This window comes from Bison bison, unplaced genomic scaffold, assembly GCF_000754665.1.
Source record: "Bison bison bison isolate TAMUID 2011002044 unplaced genomic scaffold, Bison_UMD1.0 scf7180017864516, whole genome shotgun sequence".
Classification (NCBI taxonomy): domain Eukaryota; kingdom Metazoa; phylum Chordata; class Mammalia; order Artiodactyla; family Bovidae; genus Bison; species Bison bison.
The window spans coordinates 7,134,432-7,148,122 of record NW_011495069.1 but is presented as its reverse complement, the minus strand read 5'-3'; the positions used below and the strand labels follow the sequence as shown (position 1 = coordinate 7,148,122).

General features: G+C 48.6%; 1 protein-coding gene across 1 annotated transcript in view; it reads right to left on the bottom strand.

Annotated features, from left to right (window-relative positions):
• Nucleotides 1-13,235, bottom strand: part of NCMAP (noncompact myelin associated protein) — a 50,564-nt gene extending 37,329 nt beyond the window's left edge. Inside the window, exon 1 of the mRNA XM_010830062.1 lies at nt 13,164-13,235. The gene's annotated coding sequence lies outside the window, so the exon portion shown is untranslated. The remainder of the gene's footprint in view (nt 1-13,163) is intronic.
• Between the last annotated feature and the right edge of the window lie 456 nt (nt 13,236-13,691).

Sequence of the window (13,691 nt, the reverse complement as noted above, 5' to 3'; positions counted from 1 at the left end):
CAGGATGTCTGGCTCTAGGTGAGTGATCACACCATCATGATTATCTGGGTCATGAAGGTCTTTTTTGTACAGTTCTTCTGTGTATTCTTTCCACCTCTTCTTAATATCTTCTGCTTATGTTAGGTCCATACCATTTCTATCCTTTATTGAGCCCATCTTTGCATGAAATGTTCCCTTGATATCTCTAATTTTCTTGAAGAGATCTCTAGTCTTTCCCATTCTATTGCTTTCCTCTATTTCTTTGCACTGATCACTGATGAAGGCTTTCTTATCTCTCCTTGCTATTCTCTGGAACTCTGCACTCAAATAGGTGTATCTTTCCTTTTGTCCTTTGCCTTTCGCTTCTCTTCTCAGCTATTTCTAAGGCCTCCTCAGACAACCATTTTGCCTTTTTACATTTCTTTTTCTTGAGGATGGTGTTGATCTCTGTCTTCTGTACAATGTCACGAACCTCTGTCCATAGTTCTTTAGGCACTCTATCTATCAGATCTAATCCCTTGAATCTATTTGTCACTTCCATTGTATAATCATAAGAGATTTGATTTAGGTCATACCTGAATGGTCTAGTGGTTTTCCCTACTTTCTTCAATTTAAGTTTGAATTTGGCAATAACGAGTTCATGATCTGAGCCACAGTCAGCTCCCGGTCTTGTTTTTGCTGACTGTATAGAGCTTCTCCATCTTTGGCTGCACAGAATATAATCAGTCCGAAATCAGTATTGACTATCTGATGACGTCCATGTGTGGAGTCTTCTCTTGTGTTGTTGGAAGAGGGTGTTTACTATGACTATTGTGTTCTCTTGACAAAACTCTGTTAGCCTTTGACCTGCTTCGTTTTGTACTCCAAAGCCAAATTTGCCTGTTACTCCAGGTATCTCTTGACTTCCTACTTTTGCATTCTGCTGCTGCTGCTGCTAAGTCACTTCAGTCATGTCTGACTCTGTGTGACCCCATAGATGGCAGCCCACCAGGCCCTGCCATCTCCAGGCAAGAACACTGGAGTGGGTTGCCATTTCCTCCTCCAATGAAAGTGAAAAGTGAAAGTGAAGTCGCTCAGTCGTGTCCGACTCTTAGCGACCCCATGGACTGCAGCCTACCAGGCTCCTCCGTCCATGGGATTTTCCAGGCAAGAGTACTGGAGTGGGATGCCATTGCCTTCTCCCAGTTCCCTATAATGCATTCCAGTTCCCTATAATGAAAAGGACATCTTTTTTGGGTGTTAGTTCTAGAAGGTCTTGTAGTCTTCATAGAACCATTCAACTTCAGCTTCTTCAGCGTTACTGGTTGGGGCATAGACTTGGATGACTGTGATATTGAATGGTTTGCCTTGGAAATGAACAGACATCATTCTGTCATTTTTGAGATTGCATCCAAGTACTGCATTTCAGACTCTTACGTTGACTATGAGGGCTACTCCATTTCTTCTAAGGAATTCCTGCCCACAGTAGTAGATATAATGGTTATCTGAATTAAATTCACCCATTCCAGTCCATTTTAGTTCACTGATTCCTAAAATGTTGATGTTCACTCTTGCCATCTCCTGTTTGACCACTTCCAATTTGCCTTGATTCATGGACCTAGCATTCCAGATTTCTATGCAATATTGCTCTTTACAGCATCAGACTTTACTTGTATCACCAGTCATATCCTCAACCGGGTGTTAGTATATTGGGCACCTACCCACCTGGAGAGTTCATCTTTCAGTGTCCTATCTTTTTGCTTTTTCATTGTCCTTGCAAAGGATCTAGGGGCAATGAAGAGTCCAAGAGGAGAACTAGAAGCTATAGAATGAATGTAGAAATGCCAGAATTTGCAGGACAGCCCAGTGGTTTCTGAATCATAGACTTCTTTCCACAGTGCCTGGTCCGGCCATGCACTTGCCATACAATAATTGTCTAACAAGTGCTTAGTGGCTTGAGGGCAGTGTGTGTGTGTGTGTGTGTGTATTTTCCACTCCTTCATGCTGCTGGGATATTCTACTGTAAAGAAACAGAAGCTACTACTGTCTCCCCTAGGGATCCTTTGTTGGAGAAAAAATTGCTGAGACCTTGGCCTTCTGCATGGTGTCTCTCTTTTATTCCAGTACCATCCATCTACTTCTGTCTGGTCACAGAATAAAACCATCATTCTCTGTCTTATCAACCAAAGTCTTCCATGAACCTTTTCCAGTTTTATCCACCAGCACCTGTCTCCTCCCATTCTTCCCAACCCTAGGCAGGAATGAGTGACTTCCTGTCTCCCTAAACTCACCCATGCCTCACCTGTGCCTCCCACACTGGGAAGCTATTACTAGCTGCACAGTTATCTCCCCACTGAAGAGATGGAGTCTGTTTCTCTACTCCCTTGAATCTAGGTGGGCCCCATGACTGCTGGGACCCCTAGGATATGGCAGAAGTGATACTGGCTGTTGGGGTTAAAGCCCTTCAGGGAGGCTTCTGCTTCCTGCCTCTAAAAATGCTCGCTCCTTCTTGGAACCCAGCTGACATGCTCTGAGAAGCCCCAGGCTTGTGCAGAGGCCATGGGTAGATGTGCTAGTTGACAGCCCCAGCTGTGCCCTCAACTGACAGCCACATGTCACTAAGCCGCCACGTGAGTGAGCCACCATAGACACCCAGACCAGCTGAGCCTTGAGACGTGAATGTCAGGCAGAAACCACGTGTCAGACCCCAAGTGAGGACCTCTCCACTGAGTCCGCTCAACCTTAGAGCTATCAGGCCACTAAGTCTTGGAGCAGCTGGTTACACAGGGACAGACAATCAGCACATTGGCCTTTCCTCCAGTGCCATCTTCCCAATGCTACCCCAATCTAAACCTTCCTTGGTCATGACACCCGACTGTCTTCTCCTCCCCAGGACACCTCTTCCACCTCTGACTACTTATAATAATTGTTTGCACCAATTATGATGGCTTGAGATCCCTGGACCGACTTTTCTTTTAAAACATTAAAAAATAACCTGTAAACAGAAATGTTTTATTATTTCTGAAAATGGAAAACTTGCCATCAATAGAAAGCAACAAAATAAATTAGATGAAACAGATCAATGTCATTCTAGCTGGACAGTGTTACCTCCCAAATTGTCTGGTCCCAAGGCAGGTCTTCTGTTTAAAAAGATGGAGTGAGTGTTGTAGCCAGACTCTGAGATTCAGAATCCAGGTAGTTACAGCAGACCAGCGTCTGGATCCCTGGATCACATGACCGTGGTCATGTATCCTTAAATTCAGTAGTTCCACGAAGCTTCATGATTCCTTCGCCTTCCTGACTATGGCAGGTGCCAGAGCTCTCCAGTCTGCAGTGTTTTGGAAGCCTCCGGCCTTTCCAATATTTTAAAAGAATCGGGTGCATAAAATCCCTTCCTACCAAAAATGCTGATTTCTATTTCTGTTTCTTGCATTGACCCCTGACTTCCGACAGCTCCTGCAGCAGCTCCTGGGTTTGTTTCTTTTATTATTTAAGTAGTTCCTTCAGAGTATTTTCAATGTGGGTCTTTGTGTGTTCCACCTTCTAAGGCTTTATTTGTCTAAGAATATTTTTAGTATGACCTCATGTTTGAATGACGATTTGGCTGCCTTTAAAATTCTGGATTGAAAGGGCTGTCTTCTTTCAATTCTTATAATAACATTATTCTTTGACTTCCTTGATCAAGTGTTGTTATTGAGATGTATAACATCAGTCTAAATCTTGGCGCTTTGTAAGGGAGGCTATTTCTCTCTGCCCTTCCTCTTTGTCTTTCAGATTTTCAATTTTATCACGATATTTTGTGTGGATTTTTCTGCTGTTGGCGACTCCATGAGTCCTTTCAGTCTGATTTCATTCATTTTCCTTTAATCCTGGAACATTTAATCTCCATTATTTCTTCAGTTCTTCCTTATTCTGCATTTTTTGTCTTCTCTCCTTTCAGGACACCTACTTTTACTCTCCGTCTCTCTTTGATTTTCTTTTTCATTTGTTATCTTTTTATTTTTTCCTGCTTCCTTCTGGGACAGTTCTCAATCTGATTTTCCTCTTTACTGAATGCATGCATGCTAAGTCAATTCAGTTGTGTCTGACTCTTTGTGACCCTATGGACCATAGCCTGGCCAGGATTCTCTGTCCATGGGATTCTCTAGGGGAATACTGGCATGGATTGCCATGCCCTCCTCCAGGGGATCTTCCTGACCCAGGGATCTAACCCACGTGTGTCTCTTATGTCTCCTGCATTGGCAGGCAGGCTCTTTACCACTAGCACCAGCTGGGAAATGTTAATTCAATTGTATCCAACCTGATATTTTAACCATCTATTGTGTCCTTTATTTTTTTTTTTCACTACAAATTTGTTTTTTTTTTCTTTTGTGCCAGAACCTGATTCAGAGTTAATTTGACAGCCATATTGGCCCAAAACGTATAATGAGGCAATGTGAAGCATTTCTGAATGAAGAAGTGGAGAAAGGAACAGGCTGAGAGACAGCAATGTCTCTTTCGTCGCTGGGGCACAGGGTCCGGCTGGATTGCAGAGCTCTGTTCTGTTTACGGAACGTGAGAACAGAGTGCTTTCCTCTGTGGTGCTTAGACCTGAGGCTAAGTAGAGGGGAGGCGAGGACTTCTGCCAGGTGTGTCCTTTATTTTAAGTAGTATATCTTCCATGGGCTTCCCTGGTGGCACAGGGGCAAAGAATCCGCCTGCCAAGCAGGCATCACAGTTTGATCCCTGGGTCAGGAAGATCCCCTGGAGGAGGAAATGGCAACCCATTCCAGTCTTCTTGCCTAGAAAATCCCATTGACAGAGGACCCCGGGGGGCTGCAGTCCATGGGGTAGCAAAAGAGTGGGACACCCCTTAGCAGTTAACCAACAAAAACTGGAAGTTTCATAGCTAATCTTGTGCTTTGGTTGTCTCCTATGACTTGTCCTTGTATTATTCTACAAAGGTCTTCCCTTGTCTTTTTAATAAAGATAATAAAATTATCATGCTTTACTTCAAAATCTTGGTCCATCTACTTCAATCGTTCTGCTTCAGATGACATATGCTGCTTGATTTACTGTCTCTTATAACAGTTGTACTTCTTAGGCATCTAATTATTTTGGTGAGTGAATTCAGGTTCCCCTGGGGATACTTGCTCTCAGCCCAGTAATATGCCCTGCGGAAGAGCCAGAGGCACTTGGAAAAGAAAAAATGAGCCCGGGGGCAGAGAGACACAGACTCCTTCAGCCACTCTCTTCTGGTTGGCACGCTGCCTGTGTGTCTGCCAGGCTTCATCTCTGAGTTCCAAGGAGCAGCAGCCTTGGCAGGAGGTCAACTCCTTCGGAAGGATTCTACAGACTAGGGTGGGGGCTGGGGTTGGAAGGGCATTGATGGGCAAATGAATACCTGAGCCTTGGTCTGTTTTGACTGATTCCTCATCTCAGCAGGGCTTTGAGCTGCTCCAGGGGCTTCCGTGGTGACTCAGTGGTAAAGAACTTTCCTGCCAATGCAGGAGACTCAGATTCGATCCCTGGGTCAAGAAGATCCCCTGGAGAAGGAAATAGCAACCCACTCCAGCATTCTTGCCTGGGAAACCCAATGGACAGAGGAGCCTGGTGGGTTGCAGTCCATGGGGTGACAAAACAGTTGGACATGCCTTAGTGACTAAAACAACAGCAGACTCCCCCAGGGCTGTAGCTGCCAACTTCTGCACTACAGGGACAGGAGGCAGTGACTGTCCCAAGACAAGGAGCAGGGACCCAAAGCGGGTAAGTGTCTTTAGAGAACAGTGCAGACATCAGTCACTCATTCCACACTGTAAGTGTGTGTACCACGGCACTGTGCCAGATGATGGGGGAGACCGTGGGATACGGTCCCTGCCCTCGCGGGGTTCACGCTCTGATAGCAGACTAACAGACTCAGCCTAGTTCCCTACTAAGGTCCCCATCCTGGTCCTGCCTTTCGAGCATCTCACTTAGTCTTTCTAAGCCTCAGTTTCTTCATCTGCAAAATGGAGATGAAAAAAATATCATCTTGCTTTTCTTTAATTGACATACCTCATGCTTAAAGACAACTAAATTTGTCAACCTTGATTCTAGATTCACATTCTGCCACCTTTTCTTCTGGAGGACGGACAAGATATCTCAATTTTCCCCCTACTCTCCCATAGGGTTAGGTTTTCAGGAGACAATTCATGCCAAGTGATTACAAATGATTAGCAAATGCCGAGCACCCTGAGAGCTCTCAAAAATATGAATCGCTGTTGTTATTATTACTATGACCAATGACATCGTTTCTGGGGATTAGGTAGGAACATGGAGCTGCTTCTGTACAATAAATAAATCCTCTTTTGTCCTCTGGGCAAACCAGTTACCGTTAAGGTCTGAGACTGGAGAGAAGACCAACGTAGGGCACCTACAGTTTCCACAAAAGAGGACAGACTGGACTTGGCTCTTGGAAAAGTTTTGGTCAAGAAATAGTGAGAAAGGGGGTAGGAGTTGGGAGGGAGGTGAGGAAATAAACCAAGTGACATTTTCCAGAAAGAACTACTAACACCACCACAGGCATTAGGAGTTTGGATAACTAGTCCCTTTTCTGCAGTTTCTTGCCTGTTCTTTTTTTTTTTTCTTAATTGCTGAAGGGCAGTACAGGGAGGAGGTTAGGACTTCCTGGAATCTCAGCCTAGCTTCTGCCTAGCCTCAGGGTCTGCATCTCTCCAGGACCCAGGAGACCAAGTGCCCAGGGCTCACAAGACTTTTGGGAAACATAAAAATGTTTCTTATTTCTTTCAAAATCAGAAGAAAACAGGAACTTTTAGGATGAAGAAAATGTTTTAATGTACCAATACAGTTATTAATATAACTGAATGTTTTTTATGGAGCAAGGGGCCCACCAAGGCAAAATGGCATCCCGGGTGAGCTCTGTGACCGCCAGCCCTCTGGGAACCTCGGCAGCGAGCGAGGGAAAACCACTCACTTCCTGGGCTGCTGTGGGTGGGAAAGGGACGGAGGCATGTGGCGCATTTAGTGCTGTGTGGGCCCCAGCAAACCCTCAGCAAGCAGGAATTAACCACTGACCATTTATCTCTCTCTGAGACCTGAAGGCTAAAACCTTAGGAATATCTGAAGGAGCGTTAGGGGATCAGGGATAGCAGCTGAGGGAACAAGTTACACAACTGCATTTTTAATTTTTTATTCATTTAATTTATTTTTCCGCCATGCAGTGCAGCATGTGGGATCTTAGTTCCCCAACCAAGGATCAAACCCATGCCCCCTGCATTGGGAGAGTGGAGTCTTAACCACTTGTGAACCACCAGGGAAGTCCTCGTAGGGTTAATTTTTTTTGGCTGTGCCACGGGACATGTGGGAACTTAGTTCCCCAACCAGGGATCAAACCCACGCCCCCTGCATTGGAAGCACAGTGACTTAACCACTGGACCGCCAGGGAAGCCCCACACTATTGCTTTTTATTGCACAGCAGACTGAAAGAGATGATCCCTGGTGGAGGAACAGATGGAAGCTGCGGAAGGCCAGACCCCATGTGCTGGGGGCTCTGCAAGAAACTAGACACACAGCAGGAAAACGAGGTCTCCCTGAACTTTCAGCACAGGCCAGAGGCAGGTGTTAGTCTTGACGAATGAGTGAGTGACTGTGTGAATGAATGAATGATGAGTGAACTGTGGAAGAACTGAAACACCCTGATGCTCGTTGGCCCGAACAGCTGACTCAGTAGGTACCAAGACACAAGCTTCTCTGAAGGGGAAGGGAAACTCATCTTTATAAGTTAAGGGCCTTGGATAGCATCCCCTTTAATAAATTGGGAAACCGAGGCTCAGGGAGGTGATGTGGCTTGAACAAAATCCCACAGCTCAAAAACCGAGGCCTCCCTCCCTGCTCTGCGCCCCATCCTCCCTGCTGGCTGAGGCTGCCCTGGCCATCCAGGGTCTGCACGGACCCCTGACATGCCAGGAGCTTCCAACCCTGCCCCCTCCACCTCCTCGAGCCACCCACTGGGTACCATAGGACCTGGCAGCCCTGCTGAGGGCCCCAACTGCTCAGGAGTGTCCGGCCCAGGCAGGAGGCTCCTCACCACAGGCCTGGAAGCTGGCTGAAGAACAGGCTTCTTCTGTCTTTAGAGATCGGCACACCCCCTTTTCCTTCCTTAGGCCAAACTACAGCCACCAGCCCCGGGAGCTTCAAACCACAGGAGAGGTTCCAGCCCAGCTGCCATGCTCTGGTCCTACCCCTCAACTGTACTGACACCCAGCCCTGCTGAGGAATCCACGGAGACTTGCTGACTGGCAGGCTCTGGCCTTGGCTTGGTCCCCTTTCTCCCTTCCTGCCTCCTCCTGCCCATGGAGGACCTATCGTCCTGATAAGGAACTCCTTTGAAAAAAGACAAAGCAGGATCCACCCTGCCAGATCCCGAAGCAAAGAGTGGGATATCAGAAACCCAGACACCAGTGACTGCATCAGGAGGCCGGATGGATGGAGATGCAGAAACCGATAGGGCAGTGTGCTCTGTGCTTGGAGGTGGTCCAGGACAAACAAACCCACCACTGATTCTGGGCTGCCTGCAGAGGCCCTGGCATGGTAGCCTGCAGGGTCCACCCCAGCACAGGCACTGCTTGGCCAGCAATACCTGGCCAAGGTTAGAGAGATTCCTGCTTTGGATTATTTTTCTCCAATATCAAACACATATCTTTTAAAAAGTAAATTGAACATATATAACTTGGGGTCTTTATTTTCAATATATATGAGGTTTTTTTTTCCTTCTTTTTAATTAAAAGGGTTTACTGGGCAACTTAAAATCCACTTTACCTTTCCTTTTTTAACCTTCCATTCTATTTTATTGGAAGACTGGAAAGTAAAGGGAAGTGTTGTAGTATTCATATTCCCAGAGAATCTCCCAGATCGCTGTAGTGACAAAGCACTCGGATAAGGAGAATTGAGTCTCCCCTAACAGTTCTTCACTGGGTATATCTCATCCTTTCTGGACTCCAGTTTCCTCACCTGAAGGAGCCCTCTATTACCTTTAAGGGTTCCTGTAGCATCTATTTCTGCTTTATTGACTATGCCAAAGCCTTTGACTGCATGGATCACAACAAACTGTGGAAAATTCTGAAAGAGATGGGAATACCAGACCACTTGACCTGCCTCCTGAGAAATCTGTATGCAGGTCAAGAAGCAACAGTTAGAACTGGACATGGAACAACAGACTGGTTCCAAATAGGAAAAGGAGTGTATCAAGGCTGTATATTGTCACCCTGCTTATTTAACTTCTATGCAGAGTACATCATGAGAAACGCTGGGCTGGAAAAAGCACAAGCTGGAATCAAGATTGCTGGGAGAAATATCAATAACCAACAAAGGTCTGTCTAGTCAAGGCTATGGTTTTTCCAGTAGTCATGTATGGATGTGAGAGTTGGACTGTGAAGAAAGCTGAGCACTGAAGAATTGATGCTTTTGAACTGTGGTGTTGGAGAAGACTCTTGAGAGTCCCTTGGACTGCAAGGAGATCCAACCAGTCCATCCTAGAGGAGATCAGCCCTGGGATTTCTTTGGAAGGAATGAAGCTAAAGCTGAAACTCCAGTACTTTGGCCACCTCATGCGAAGAGTTGACTCATTGGAAAAGACTCTGATGCTGGGAGGGATTGGGGGCAGAAGGAGAAGGGGACAACAGAGGATGAGATGGCTGGATGGCATCACCAACTTGATGGATGTAAGTCTGAGTGAACTCTGGGAATTGGTGATGGACAGGGAGGCCTGGTGTGCTGCAGTTCATGGGGTCAAAAAGAGTTGGACACGACTAACCGACTGAACTGAACTGAGCTGATTGGAGAAGACTCTTGAGAGTCCCTTGGACTGCAAGGAGATCCAACCAGTCCAACCTAAAGGAAATTAGTCCTGAATATTCATCAGAAGGACTGATGCTGAAGCTGAAACTCCAATACTTTGGCCACCTAATGTGAAGAACTGACTCATTTGAAAAGGCCCTGATGCTTGGAAAGATGGAAGGTGGGAGGAGTAGGGGATGACAGAGGATGAGATGGTTGGATGGCATCACTGACTCAATGGACATGAGTTTGAGTGAACTCCGGGAGTTGGTGATGGACAGGGAGGCCTGGCATGCTGCAGTCCATGGGGTCACAAAGAGACAGACATGACAGAGCTACTGAACTGAATTGAACTGTAGCTCCTATACCCTGTGATCCAGCAGGATAGGGATCAGACTGGATGTTGCTTTCCTCCTCTCAGAGCCTAGGGGGTCTTTAGAGGGCTGACTATCCGGCTGGGAGAAGCAGCACAGTGTCCAGGCCTGTCCCTCAGGTGTAAATTCTACCAGCAGGGGATTCTTCCCTGAGAAAAGACCCTGATGGTGGCAGGAGAGAAGGCAGAGGCTCAGAAGATGTGATGGGGGACACGCCTTTCAAGGTAGAGGGTGGGGATTGGATGGGAGATGAGGGTGGCGGTGGGGAGGTGGTTAGGAGGGGAGAATTTGGGGTGTCTACATCACTTCTGTAAAGAGATGCTCTCTCTGGAAAATCAAAGCTCTCCTCTCAAAGCCAAGAGCCCCAGTCCTCAGCCTGGGTTCATGCATTCCACAGACATTCACTGAATGCCTGCTGTGTGCAGGAGCACTGTTGTAGGCAGGGATATGGTGAGAAAGGCGGCAGGCTTACTCCCTGAGTTTACAAGTCAGTGGGAAACACAGATATCCAACGATTATGAGCAATTATGGAAAGTGCTAAGAGGAAATGTTTTGAACTTGGCTCTTGAGAGAGATACAGTGCTTCCCATGTCCTCTTGATGTGTTTGCCCAAATCTCTCACCTCCAGTTCAGATCTCTGCTTTCCTAGTCACCGCAGGGAGATGGAACCCTCAACAGGCTGCCTGCCAGGACGTAGGACAGGCTGTAGGCTCCTCACTTGGCTAAGAGTGGTTCCACCTCGAGGACACAGCTCCCTCCCGGCCTGAGGCAGCAGTGGCCATGGTCCACAGGAGAAGACAAAGGACTGTGGGGATAAGCTGTGGGGATAAGCTTTTCCCCACAGAGCAGATTTCCCCAGAGACCCAGCATGATCCCCTAGCCCAGCTCCCCATGAGCTTGGCTCAGCACGCACACCCGGGGCGGGGTCGGCCCTCCTGGCCCCACACGGCCCCCTTCAGCTATCTCACCAGCAGCCAGGACACGGCAGGACCAGGTGAGAAAGGTCCCACTGCCATGAAGGGGCCACGGGAGCCCCTTTCCCGCTTCCTCTTCCGTTCTCATCAGGCACCCGCTGTCCTTTGCTGTCTCTTGGCACCCCTGACCCCTGCAACTTGGGGATGGACACTTAGAGGATGTGAGAAAGGCACCTGACCTACGTAGAGTTCCAGCTGCTCCATCTACTGCCATGTGGCCACCAGGTCAGGATTCCGGCATTCTGTGTGCCTTCCCCTACTCTGCGCTCTGGCTGAGCTTATCATGTTACTCCCTTGCCCCTCTCAAGAAGGGGTGCCCCAAATCTGTTGCTTTGGGCTTATCTTAATCTGTTACACTGCTCCATCCACCTAGACCACCGTCTCCTATCCATACCCATCTGTTAGGGCCTGGCCATCTCTAAATTCACTATTTATTAACTACTTGCCACACGCCAACTGTGGTACTACATACTCACTTATCGTTCATTCATTCAACAAATGTGCGGTGAGACCTACTGTTTTTGTTGTTGTTTAGTCTCTAAGTTGTATCCGGCTCTTTTGTGACCCCAGGGACTGGAGCCCGCCAGGCTCCTCTGTCCATGGGGCACCATATAATGGTGAACAAAGAGACGGGGCCCCTGACTCCAGGAATCTACAGTCTGCTGGAAATTAACAGCTCATTTTTACTGAGTGCCTATAATATACAGACCTTGTCCTAAGCACTTGTCAGATAGTCAGATGAGGATCTGACAATCTGTCAAAGAAATTGCCTTGTTTACAGAGTAAAGCAAACAATAGAGAAATGCAAAGTCCTGCCCAAGACTCCCTTGTAGCTCAGTGGGTAAAGACTTTGCCTGCAGTGCAGGAGACCTGGGTTCCATCCCTGGGTTGGGAAGATCCCCTGGAGAAGGAACTGGCAACCCACTCCAGTATCCTTGCCTGGAAAATCTCATGGACAGAGGAGCCTGGTGGGCTGCAGTCCATAGGGTCACAGAGAGTAGGGCACGACTGAGCGACTAACCCTTACTTAAGGGGCAGAGCAGGGATTCCAACACCCAGGCTGACTGATTGCAAAGCAGAAGCTCTTAGCACTATGCTTTCTTTCTTCATGGCTGTTGTTTCGTTACTCAGTCGTGTCTGACTCTTTGTGACCCCATGGACTGTAGCCTGCCAGGCTCCTCCATCTATGGGATTTCCCAGGCAGTCTTCTTCAGGGGATCTTCCCCATGCAGCGACTGAACCTATGTCTCCCGCAGCTCCTGCACTGGCAGGCCGATTCTTCACCACTAGCGCCACTTAATCCCACTTCCTCCAAGGAAACTTCCCAACTCTCCTCCCAGACTAGAGGGATTCCTAGATTCTTGGAAGCCCGCCTAGTATATGACACACCCATGTCCTCCTCCTGACAGGTACCCAGACCACAGAACGTGTCCCGCCTCCTTTCTCCAGAGCTGCTGAGTTGGCTGATCTGAACTAGAACCCTGGGTTCTTCCTCCTAGCTGTGAGTTTTCATTGTAGATACTCCTCCAAGAGGGGCTTCCGCACAGGACCGACCCTTCCAGATGCCCATTTCACAGATGAAGCCAACAGAGGTCCTGAGTGCTTTAAAATCATTTCAACCTCCTGGCTGGCCGGGTCTCTTTTCTTCCAGGGAGTCTCGGCCCCTCCGCCAAAGGCTTAGTGAGGGAGGTGGGACAAGGAAACGACTCGCCTGCCAGATGCTCGGGTTAACACGCCCCAAAGGCAGGCTTCTCCGCGAGGGTCGAGCTTGCGACGCGTGCCCCGTCCCCATTTCCAAAGCCCGAAAAAGACAACCGACCTTCCTCTCCACTCGGACCACAGCCCACCGCCCTCCAGGAGCAGACCCCAGGCACTTCCTCCAACGAAGGGGAGGGGGTGGGTGGGACTTGGGGACCCCTCGACCTTCCTCTCCCGACTCCCCTCCGAGGATCGAGGCCGGCAGGTGGCCTGTGACCCGCCGCGCCCGAGCCGGACCGCCCGTGCCCCCGGAGACTCGGGGTCCCCCACTTCCCGCTCCTCCTACCTGTTCGGGGGAGCCCCGCGCACCGGCCGCCGCCCCGCTCCGCCTCCCGCCAGCGCCGCAGAAGCAGCCCGGGCTCCGGCTGCCCCGGGATCCCGCCCCCGGCCCGCCCCATCGCGCGCAGGTGATCCCGGGAGGGGCCCCGTTGCCCCCTCGGTCCCTGCCTTGGGGGCCGCCCCAGGGGCGCCAGGCTCGGGGCACTGGCTGGGCGGCGCTTCCTGGCCGTGTCCTCACGCTTCTCCCGGTCCAGGCCCTTCTTGGGGTTCCAGTTCGCCCAACCCAGTCCCTCGGTCCACCAAGGCCACTTCAGCCAGGGCCGAACGGGAGAAGGAGCTTTACAAACATGCCAGGCTAGCTAGATGTGAACTGCAGGGAGTTCGTTAGGTGTCTTTTTTATTTAAAATAATATTTGTGGCCTTAAAATTTTTTTTATTGGAGTATAGTTGATTTACAAAGTTGTGTTAGTTTTACTTATGTAGCCAAGTGGATCAATTACACAAATAGATATATCCGCCCTTTATTTAGATTCTT